The 10,287-nt window shown below is 43.3% G+C and overlaps 1 protein-coding gene across 1 annotated transcript in view; it reads left to right on the plus strand.

Moving 5' to 3' along the window:
* The window catches only part of LOC115187372 (high affinity choline transporter 1), a 301,018-nt gene that overhangs the window by 138,546 nt on the left and 152,185 nt on the right, over nucleotides 1-10,287 (plus strand). The gene's annotated exons all lie outside the window — the stretch shown is intronic.

The following is a 10,287-nucleotide window of genomic DNA, read 5'->3' on the forward strand; positions in this document are numbered from 1 at the left end:
TGCAGTAGACTACAGTACAACATTACTAAATGATAACAACGTAGCCTTGTGACCAGATAGTAGTTGGTTGATATGGTGCAGTAGGTTACAGTACAACATTACTAAATGATAACAACGTAGCCTTGTGACCAGATAGTAGTTGGTTGATATGGTGCAGTAGACTACAGTACAACATTACTAAATGATAACAACGTAGCCTTGTGACCAGATAGTAGTTGGTTGATATGGTGCAGTAGACTACAGTACAACATTACTAAATGATAACAACGTAGCCTTGTGACCAGATAGTAATTGGTTGATATGGTGCAGTAGAATACAGTACAACATTACTAAATGATAACAACGTAGCCTTGTGACCAGATAGTAGTTGGTTGATATGGTGCAGTAGGTTACAGTACAACATTACTAAATGATAACAACGTAGCCTTGTGACCAGATAGTAGTTGGTTGATATGGTGCAGTAGACTACAGTACAACATTACTAAATGATAACAACGTAGCCTTGTGACCAGATAGTAATTGGTTGATATGGTGCAGTAGACTACAGTACAACATTACTAAATGATAACAATGTAGCCTTGTGACCAGATAGTAATTGGTTGATATGGTGCAGTAGACTACAGTACAACATTACTAAATGATAACAACGTAGCCTTGTGACCAGATAGTAGTTGGTTGATATGGTGCAGTAGGTTACAGTACAACATTACTAAATGATAACAATGTAGCCTTACTGTCACTTTGTGTGTCTCTCTTTCAGATCTGCCTGACAGCCTCACCCAGAAGACACTGGGCCTATCAAGACTGACAAAGCAGAGATGGGTGGCTGACAAGGAAAAATAAAACACAACACACATTATCCACAATGTAAATACATTGTAATTACTTGTTTATTTCATGTTTGCTGCATTTTATTTGAGGATCGGAGAGATCTACTCCTTCATATCCATTCTCAATATCTCCATAATTACTCTCCATATCTATCAAATCAAAGGGTGATTGATAATATTGTAAAAGACTATGGCTTAATGTTTACAGTTTGAGGAAATTCTGTGCTTTTTTCTGAGTTGAAAACATGTGTTGGTTCCACTTTTCTGGGCTCCGTTATTTACAAATAAGGAAAACTTCAAATGTGAATATATAAAATGAAGATATTATAATTAGAATACAGCCGTAGACAGAAGTCAAAGATCAACATACAACTGATGTCTCTCCTGAGTTCTGCCCCGAACAAAAGAAAGACAGGATCTTATATAGATCACCCCTTATGGTGTCAAACCCTGTATGTGCAGCTAAAAGAACAAGTTATTCTTAACACAAGGTTTCTGAGAACCGGTCTCAGCAGTATGTAAATCTGCCCTTGTTTCAGAGAAAAACAGAAGCTGTCTCTCTGTGTCTCTCTGTGTCTCTCTGTGTCTCTCTGTGTCTCTCTGTGTCTCTCTGTGTCTCTCTGTGTCTCTCTGTGTCTCTCTGTGTCGCTCTGTGTCTCTCTGTGTCTCTCTGTGTCTCTCTGTGTCTCTCTGTGTCTCGCTGTCATCCACAGTCCCTTTTCTCACCTCTTCTCACAGACGCAGGGCTTCGGGTTTTGGCAGAGAGCTACACACAGAGAGGCCTCAATATTCAGCTATACAGTGAGTATAAGTACAATGGCACGTCAGCAAATTAATAACAACATAATCAGTGGTGGGGGTCTTTAGAAGAGTGATGGTTTAGTTGCTGTATTGTGGTTGTTTAGTCGTAGTTACTGTATTGTGATTGTTTAGTAATAGTTACTGTATTGTGATGGTTTAGTAATAGTTACTGTATTGTGATTGTTTAGTCGTAGTCACTGTATTGTGATTGTTTAGTCATAGTTACTGTATTGTGATGGTTTAGTAATAGTTACTGTATTGTGATTGTTTAGTCGTAGTCACTGTATTGTGATTGTTTAGTCGTAGTCACTGTATTGTGATGGTTTAGTTGTAGTTACTGTATTGTGATGGTTTAGTAATAGTTACTGTATTGTGATTGTTTAGTCATAGTTACTGTATTGTGATTGTTTAGTTACTGTATTGTGATTGTTTAGTCGTAGTTACTGTATTGTGATTGTTTAGTTACTGTATTGTGATTGTTTAGTTCCTGTATTGTGATTGTTTAGTCATAGTTACTGTATTGTGATGGTTTAATTACTGTATTGTGATTGTTTAGTAAAAGTTACTGTATTGTGATTGCTTAGTGTTTTATTTACTCAATCAAGTATTGCCCCAAGGAGGGATCGAACTGTGTCTTAAAAGCAGCAGAAAAGGTCAAATTAGGTCACCAAAATGTCCGTTACGGCTATACACGACTGGTCCCCGCATAAAAATCTGTAGTTCTGCCCCTGAACAAGGTAGGCCGTCATTGTAAATAAGAATTTGTTCTTGACTGACTTGCCTAGTTAAATATAATGAAAATGTTTTTTAAATATACCGCCGCAGACCGATGCTGGCACTTAAACCACACTCAATGAGCTGTTTACCACCATAATCAAACAGGAAGACGTTCATCCAGAGGAGGTGTTCCTAATGGCCGGGATGCAGGGAAACTCAAATCACTTTTACCTCATTTCTACCAGCATGTTAAATGTGCAACCAGAGGGGAAAAACTCTGGACCACCTTTACTGCACACACAGAGATGCGTACAAAGCTCTCCCTCGCCCTCCATTTGGCAAAACTGACCATAATTCTATCCTCCTGATTGGTGCTTACAAGCAACAAGTAAAGCAGGAAGCGCAAGTGACTGGGTCAGTACAGTACATCACTGGGGCCAAGCTTCCTGCCATCCAGGACCTCTATATCCGGCGGTGTCAGCGGAAGGTCCTAAATATTGTCAAAGACTCCAGCCACCCTAGTCATAGACTGTCCTCTCTGCTACCGCACGGCAAGCGGTACCGGAGCACCAAGTCTAGGTCCAAAAGGCTTCTTAACAGCTTCTACCCCCAAGTCATAAGACTCCTGAACAGCTAATCAAAGGGCTACCCAGACCCCTCTTTTACGCGCTGCTACTCTCTGTTTATTATCTATCCATAGTCACTTTAACTCTACCTACATGTACATATTACCTCAACTAACCAGTGCCCCCGCACATTGACTCTGTACCGGTACCCCTGTATATAGCCTCCACATTGACTCTGTACTGGTACCCCTGTATATAGCCTCCACATTGACTCTGTACTGGTACTCCTGTATATAGCCTCCACATTGACTCTGTACTGGTACCCCTGTATATAGACTCCACATTGACTCTGTACTGGTACCCCTGTATATAGCCTCCACATTTACTCTGTACTGGTACCCCTGTATATAGCCTCCACATTGACTCTGTACCATTACCCATGTATATGGCCTCCACATTGACTCTGTACTGGTACCTCCTGTATATAGCCTCCACATTGACTCTGTACTGGTACCTCTTGTATAAAGCCTCCACATTGACTCTGTACTGGTACCTCCTGTATATAGCCTCCACATTGACTCTGTACCAGTACCCCTGTATATAGCCTCCACATTGACTCTGTACTGGTACCCCTGTATATAGCCTCCACATTGACTCTGTACCAGTACCCCTGTATATAGCCTCCACATTGACTCTGTACCGGTACCCCTGTATATAGCCTCCACATTGACTCTGTACCAGTACCCCTGTATATAGCCTCCACATTGACTCTGTACCGGTACCCCTGTATATAGCCTCCACTTTGACTCTGTACCGGTACCTCCTGTATATAGCCTCCACATTGACTCTGTACTGGACCTCCTGTATATAGCCTCCACATTGACTCTGTACCATTACCCATGTATATAGCCTCCACATTGACTCTGTACCAGTACCTCCTGTATATAGCCTCCACATTGACTCTGTACTGGTACCTCCTGTATATAGTCTCCACATTGACTCTGTACTGGTACCTCCTGTATAAAGCCTCCACATTGACTCTGTACCGGTACCCCTGTATATAGCCTCCACATTGACTCTGTACTGGTACCTCCTGTATATAGCCTCCACATTGACTCTGTACCGGTACCCCTGTATATAGCCTCCACATTGACTCTGTACTGGACCTCCTGTATATAGCCTCCACATTGACTCTGTACCATTACCCATGTATATAGCCTCCACATTGACTCTGTACCAGTACCTCCTGTATATAGCCTCCACATTGACTCTGTACTGGTACCTCCTGTATATAGTCTCCACATTGACTCTGTACTGGTACCTCCTGTATAAAGCCTCCACATTGACTCTGTACTGGTACCTCCTGTATATAGCCTCCACATTGACTCTGTACTGGTACCTCCTGTATATAGCCTCCACACTGACTCTGTACTGGTACCCCTGTATATAGCCTCCACATTGACTCTGTACCAGTACCCCTGTATATAGCCTCCACATTGACTCTGTACAGGTACCCCCTGTATATAGCCTCCACATTGACTCTGTACTGGTACCTCCTGTATATAGCCTCCACATTGACTCTGTACTGGTACCTCCTGTATATAGCCTCCACATTGACTCTGTACTGGTACCTCCTGTATATAGACTCCACATTGACTCTGTACTGGTACCTCCTGTATAAAGCCTCACTATTGTTATTTTCCTGCTGCTCTTTAATTAGTTGTTACTTTTATTTTCTATTTTTTACTTAACACTATTTTTCTTCTTAAAACATTGTTGGTTAAGGGCTTGTAAGTAAGCATTCACTGTAAGGTCTACACGTTTTGTATTCGGGCATGTGACTAATAGAATGTAATTTTATTTGATATGGGTATTGGAAATGGATGGTCTTTCTGTGTTCTCAGCCCCAAGGTGAAGATTCCTCTAGGTACAGATCAGGATCTGCTTCTCCTCCCCCAATCCTAACATTAACCATTAGTGGGGAAAATCCCAAACTGACCCCAGATCAGTGTCTAGGTGTAACTTCCCCCTACTCCCTTACACCCCTCTTGTTGGTGGAGAGAACAGTGTGCAGTTTTAAAGATCATTTTCTTCCAATTCTGTACATTTTGCCTTGTCTGATATATCCATGTCTAATGTGTATTCATGACCCCCCCCATGTCTAATGTGTATTCATGACCCCCCCCATGTCTAATGTGTATTCATGACCCCCCCATGTCTAATGTGTATTCATGACCCCCCCCATGTCTAATGTGTAGTCATGACCCCCCATGTATGTGTACTCATTACCCCCCATGTCTAATGTGTATTCATGACCCCCCCATGTATGTGTACTCATGACCCCCCCATGTCTAATGTGTATTCATGACCCCCCCATGTCTAACGGGTATTCATGACCCCCCCCATGTCTAATGTGTATTCATGACCCCCCCATGTCTAATGTGTATTCATGACCCCCCATGTCTAATGTGTATTCATGACCCCCCCATGTCTAATGTGTATTCATGACCCCCCCATGTCTAATGTGTATTCATGACCCCCCCCATGTCTAATGTGTATTCATGACCCCCCCATGTCTAATGTGTATTCATGACCCCCCCCCATGTCTAATGTGTATTCATGACCCCCCCATGTCTAATGTGTATTCATGACCCCCCCATGTCTAATGTGTATTCATGACCCCCCCCCATGTCTAATGTGTACACATGAACCCCCCCATGTCTAATGTGTATTCATGACCCCCCCATGTCTAATGTGTATTCATGACCCCCCCCATGTCTAATGTGTATTCATGACCCCCCCCATGTCTAATGTGTATTCATGACCCCCCCATGTCTAATGTGTATTCATGACCCCCCCCATGTCTAATGTGTATTCATGACCCCCCCCATGTCTAATGTGTAGTCATGACCCCCCCATGTCTAATGTGTATTCATGACCCCCCCATGTCTAATGTGTATTCATGACCCCCCCATGTCTAATGTGTATTCATGACCCCCCCCCCCATGTCTAATGTGTAGTCATGACCCCCCCATGTCTAATGTGTATTCATGACCCCCCCATGTCTAATGTGTATTCATGACCCCCCCATGTCTGATGTGTATTCATGACCCCCCCATGTCTAATGTGTATTTATGACCCCCCCCATGTCTAATGTGTATTCATGACCCCCCCCATGTCTAATGTGTATTCATGACCCCCCCATGTCTAATGTGTATTCATGACCCCCCCATGTCTAATGTGTATTCATGACCCCCCCCCATGTCTAATGTGTACTCATGAACCCCCCCATGTCTAATGTGTATTCATGATCCCCCCATGTCTAATGTGTATTCATGACCCCCCCCCATGTCTAATGTGTATTCATGACCCCCCCATGTCTAATGTGTATTCATGACCCCCCCATGTCTAATGTGTATTCATGACCCCCCCCATGTCTAATGTGTATTCATGACCCCCCCCCCATGTCTAATGTGTATTCATGACCCCCCCCCATGTCTAATGTGTATTCATGACCCCCCCCATGTCTAATGTGTATTCATGACCCCCCCATGTCTAATGTGTATTCATGACCCCCCCCCATGTCTAATGTGTATTCATGATCCCCCCCATGTCTAATGTGCAGTCATGACCCCCCCATGTCTACTGTATATTCATGAACCCCCCCATGTCTAATGTGTATTCATGACCCCCCCATGTCTAATGTGTATTCATGACCCCCCCATGTCTAATGTGTATTCATGACCCCCCCCCATGTCTAATGTGTATTCATGACCCCCCCCCATGTCTAATGTGTATTCATGACCCCCCCCCCATGTCTAATGTGTATTCATGACCCCCCCATGTCTAATGTGTATTCATGACCCCCCCCATGTCTAATGTGTATTCATGACCCCCCCCCCATGTCTAATGTGTAGTCATGACCCCCCCATGTCTAATGTGTATTCATGACCCAACCCATGTCTAATGTGTATTCATGACCCCCCCATGTCTAATGTGTATTCATGACCCCCCCCCCCATGTCTAATGTGTAGTCATGACCCCCCCATGTCTAATGTGTATTCATGACCCCCCCATGTCTAATGTGTATTCATGACCCCCCCCCCCATGTCTAATGTGTAGTCATGACCCCCCCATGTCTAATGTGTATTCATGACCCAACCCATGTCTAATGTGTATTCATGACCCCCCCCATGTCTAATGTGTATTCATGACCCCCCCCCCATGTCTAATGTGTAGTCATGACCCCCCCATGTCTAATGTGTATTCATGACCCCCCCATGTCTAATGTGTATTCATGACCCCCCCATGTCTAATGTGTATTTATGACCCCCCCATGTCTAATGTGTATTCATGACCCCCCCATGTCTGATGTGTATTCATGACCCCCCCATGTCTAATGTGTATTTATGACCCCCCATGTCTAATGTGTATTTATGACCCCCCCCCCCATGTCTAATGTGTAGTCATGACCCCCCCATGTCTAATGTGTATTCATGACCCAACCCATGTCTAATGTGTATTCATGACCCCCCCATGTCTAATGTGTATTCATGACCCCCCCCCCCCATGTCTAATGTGTAGTCATGACCCCCCCATGTCTAATGTGTATTCATGACCCCCCCATGTCTAATGTGTAGTCATGACCCCCCCATGTCTAATGTGTATTCATGACCCCCCCCCCCCCCATGTCTAATGTGTAGTCATGACCCCCCCATGTCTAATGTGTAGTCATGACCCCCCCATGTCTAATGTGTATTCATGACCCCCCCCCCCCCCATGTCTAATGTGTAGTCATGACCCCCCCATGTCTAATGTGTATTCATGACCCCCCCATGTCTAATGTGTATTCATGACAGACGAAAGGAAAAAAACAGATGAAAGCAAATTAATTTAAATTAAATGTCTCTCTCTTCTTCTCTCTCCCTTTCTCCTTTGTTTCTCTCTATCTCTCTCTTCCTCTGTCTCCTCCCTTTCTCCTTTGTTTCTCTCTATCTCTCTGTCTCTTTCTCTCTCTTTCTCCTCTGTCTCTCTCTTCCTCTGACTCCTCCCTTTCTCCTTTGTTTCTCTCTATCTCTCTGTCTCTTTCTCTCTCTTTCTCCTCTGTCTCTCTCTTTCTCCTCAGATCTCCAGGCTCAAAGCGTCAGTCCACCAGGTAGGTAGAGTATAAATCTACAGTGATTATAGCAGTTCAATATTAGTCAACTTTATTATCCCACATGGAGAAATTCATGTGTCCATACAAACCATTCTAAACCCCAATAACAAGTAGTGTTTTATGGAACTACTAATACTTGTCAACCACAAAGCACTACTGCTGTTAGAATAACACAATCACTGTCATCATCTGTCCTCACCACTGTGTTTTCCTCTCAGCTGTTTACAGCTGAATACTCAGTCAGACTGGTGAATGGGACCACTTCCTGTTCTGGGACAGTGGAAGTCTTCTACAGAGGAGAGTGGTCAGGTGTATGTCCTGGGTGGTGGAGCAGGAGAGATGTTATGGTTGTGTGTAGAGAGCTGGACTGTGGGGATGCTGTAGCTGTATCTGAAGGACCTCTGGTTGAAGATGGAAGAAGAGGAGTCGCCATAAAGAGTTTCAGGGGACATGAGTCTACTATTACAGAGTGTGGATTCAGAGAAGGAGGACCTGGTTACTGTGATGGTAGAACTGGTCATTATGTGATCTGTTCAGGGAAGAGACTGGTCATTATGTGATCTGTTCAGGGAAGAGACTGGTCATTTTGCAAGATTTGTAGATTATTTTGCATGTATAATGGGGCTGACAAACTAACATATGCAGTCAACTGAATATCTTTTCATTACTGACTTCTCACCAGTGATGTCATCATAACCAGTAACCTTTTCCTCTCTTGTCCCAGTCCAGCCTGACCCTGACATATAGCATCAGACCTGTTGAGTTGACTTGGGTAACAGACCTCTAGCTTCTACACCACATCCCCCCTTCTCCTGCTCTAACATGAGACCTCATCAGAACTCATTTTGGGTGCTGGTACTGTTTATATTTAGGTGCTGGAACATTAAGCCAATATTCTATAAGAGGTGAACTCAAGCAGTAGAAAGTTAGAGGTGAAATGATAACACACACTAAAGTTGAAGTCGGAAGTTTATACACACCTTAGCCAAATACATTTCAACTCAGTTCTTCACAATTCCTGACATTTAATCCTAGTAAAAAAATCCCTGTTTTAGGTCAGTTAGGATCACCACTTTATTTTAAGAATGTGAAATGTCAGAATAATAGTAGAGAGAATGATTTATTTCAGCTTCTATTTCTTTCATCACATTCCCAGTGGGTCAGAAGTTTACATACACTCAATTAGTATTTGACTTTGTTGCCCTTAAGCCATTTTCCCACAACTTTGGAAGTATGCTTGGGGTAATTGTCCATTTGGAAGACCCATTTGCGACCAAGCTTTAACTTCCTGACTGATGTCTTGAGATGTTGCTTCAATATATCCACATAATTTTCTGTCCTCATGATGCCATCTATTTTGTGAAGTGCACCAGTCCTTCCTGCAGCCAAGCCCCCCCACAACATGATGCTGCCACCCCCATGCTTCACGGTTGGGATGGTGTTCTTCGGCTTGCAAGCCTCCCTTTTTCCTCCAAACATAACAATGGTCATTATGGCCAAACAGTTCTATTTTTGTTTCATCAGACCAGAGGACATTTCTCCAAAAAGTACGATCTTTGTCCCCATGTGCAGTTGCAAACCGTAGTCTGGCTTTTTTATGGCGATTTTGGAGCAGTGGCTTCTTCCTTGCTGAGCGGCCTTTCAGGTTATGTTGATATAGGACTCGTTTTACTGTGAATATAGATAATTTTGTACCTGTTTCCTCCAGCATCTTCACATGGTCATTTCCTGTTCTGGGTTTGATTTGCACTTTAAGCACCAAAGTACATTAATCTCTAGGAGACAGAACGCGTCTCCTTCCTGAGCGGTATGATGGCTGCGTGGTCCCATGGTCTTTATACTTGCGTACTATTGTTTGTACAGATGAACGTGGTACCTTCAGGTGATTGGAAATTGCTCCCAAATATGAACCAGACTTGTGGAGGTCTACAAGTTTTTTTTCTGAGGTATTGGCTGGTTTCTTTTGATTATCCCATAATGTCAAGCAAAGAGGCACCGAGTTTGAAGGTAGGCCTTGAAATACATCCACAGGTACACCTCCAATTGAATCAAATGATGTCAATTAGCCTATCAGAAGCTTCTAAAGCCATGACATCATTTTCTGGAATTTTCCAAGCTGTTTAAAGGTGCAGTCAACTTAGTATAAGTAAAGTTCTGACCAACTGGAATTGTGATAAAATTGTTGAAAAAATTACCTGTCATGCACAAAGTAGAT

The sequence above is a fragment of the Salmo trutta genome, unplaced genomic scaffold, assembly GCF_901001165.1.
Source record: "Salmo trutta unplaced genomic scaffold, fSalTru1.1, whole genome shotgun sequence".
NCBI lineage: Eukaryota > Metazoa > Chordata > Actinopteri > Salmoniformes > Salmonidae > Salmo > Salmo trutta.